Raw genomic sequence first — 2,094 nt, 5'->3', positions numbered from 1 at the left:
TCCGGGCGGGACTTCCTGCCTCGGTCCATTGGACCATGCTCCGTCATATCTGGTTCTGGTTCACCTGAGAAAGGCAACCGGAAGCACTAGGCAGAGACCGTTGCTCCGGCGGTTTTTTCTCCAACCGAGCGGACGCCATTTTCAAGGTTGGGGCGTACTCTCTCTTTGTAGGAGCTGTGTTACCTCAGCTTTCTTTTTTTTTCCTTAGCTTTATTTTTGTGTGGTGTCCCTTTGTGTGGAGATTTGGTGTCTGACCGTGGCGTGGACAATCTTTTGCCTCATTTTTCCTCACACCCTCTGAGGCGCGCCCTCTCAGGGCCTTGATACTGTAGCAATGGCGGAGGTTGGCGGACAGATGGATCCCAACCGCAACATTGTAACCTTTGAGGATGTGTGCATATACTTCTCCCCAGAGGAGTGGGAGCTACTTGATGAAGCTCAGAAACGCCTATACTGTAAGGTGATACTGGAAAACTTTCTACTGGTGACCTCACTGGGACTTCCAATTTCCAGATATCATTTAATTCCCCAACCACTACCAGTGAGAGAGCACGTGGTTCCTGCAAATGTAGCCATAGCTCCAGCAGGGGCAGGGAGATTCAGGGGGAGCCACAGCCCTTGTCATAAAGTAGAAAATGAAGGCGCATCTTCTGAGCTGGGTGTTTCTGTAAGAGAGTCACAGGGGAAAATTCTCAGCGTGGGTCCTTCCATCCAAAAGAGCCACCCATGTAACATGTGTGACCCAATCTTAAAAGACATTTTGCATCTGTCTGAGCAGCAGGTAACATCCCTTGGGCCTCACGCACATCCATGTGGGTCATGTGGAAGAACCTTCTGGGTCACTGTCAACACTGACCAGATCCCAAAGCAGAAGAGTGAAGAAGTCCCTAGGAGGAAAAAAGACCAAGATTCCTTTGTGAAGAGTTCCGGAAGCTACAAGTCAGAGAATGCCTTCACTTGCAAAGAGGATGAGAAGGACTTCGTGGCCAGCTCAAGACTTGTCCAGCACCATGCCACTACAGATGAGAAGAAGCCATGCAGCAGCATCCAGTGTGAGGAAGCCCTTCACACTGGACAAAAAGATTACAAGTGCAGTGAATGTGGGAAAGCTTTTAGCACCAGAGGCAAATGTGTTAGGCACCAGAAAATGCACTCTGGAGAAAAGCCTTATGAGTGCAACGACTGTGGGAAATCTTTTGCCTGCAACTCCAACCTCCAAGTACACCAGAGAGCTCACATGGGATCAAGGTCTAATGAGTGTGCCGAGTGTGGGAAATCTTTTGTCAGAAAATCTCATCTTATTCAGCACCAGAGAACACACGGTGGAGCAAAACCTTATGAGTGCAGTGAATGTGGGAAAGCCTTTGGCCGCAAAGACACACTTACTCAGCACCAAAAAATTCACAGTGGAGAAAGGCCTTTTATGTGCAGCCGATGTGGGAAAGCCTTTCTCCGCAAAGATGCACTTGCTGAGCACCAGAAAAGCCACACTGGAGAGAGGTCTTACGAGTGTGATAGATGTGGGAAATTCTTTAGCCACAGTTCCTACGTTAAAGTACATAAGAGAATTCACAGTGGAGCAAAACCTTATGTGTGCGGTGACTGTGGGAAAGCCTATGTCAGTCACTCCCAGCTTCTTCAACACATGAAAGTTCACACCACAAGGTCTATGGATGAAGTGAATGTGGGCAACTCTCTGGTGACAAATCCAACCTCATCATGCACCGGAGACATAACATCAGAGCAAAGCCGTATGTGTTCAGCAAACATGGGAGGGCCTACAGAAGGCCCTCCCACCGGGCTTGGCACATAAAAAGTTCATATGAAAGAAAGGCTTCCTATGTGTGTGAGTTTTGGTGATCCTTTAGCTACATCTTTTAAGTTCATTTAGCACCAGGAACTTCACACCAAAGGGAGGCCTTAAGAGAGCAGGGAATGCGCTTTCTCCTTGCTCAACATAATATGACTCATAAAAGAGAAAAGCTCTGAAAGTAGCCTTTCAGATGGGGTCAATATCCCGAAGTTGAACTTCGTACATCCAGGCATCCATGCTGGGGAGGCAACTACAAGTGCCAGGTATGTGGGAAGGCTTCG

General features: G+C 48.2%; 1 pseudogene; it reads left to right on the top strand.

The window, feature by feature from the left end:
• Positions 1-334: 334 nt before the first annotated feature.
• LOC111150408 lies at positions 335-1,813 on the top strand (annotated as a pseudogene).
• Positions 1,814-2,094: the final 281 nt, after the last annotated feature.

The sequence above is a fragment of the Enhydra lutris genome, unplaced genomic scaffold (genome assembly GCF_002288905.1).
Source record: "Enhydra lutris kenyoni isolate GAN:26980312 unplaced genomic scaffold, ASM228890v2 scaffoldscaffold23, whole genome shotgun sequence".
Taxonomy (NCBI): Eukaryota; Metazoa; Chordata; class Mammalia; order Carnivora; family Mustelidae; genus Enhydra; species Enhydra lutris.
This window is presented reverse-complemented; position numbering and strand designations above follow the sequence as displayed.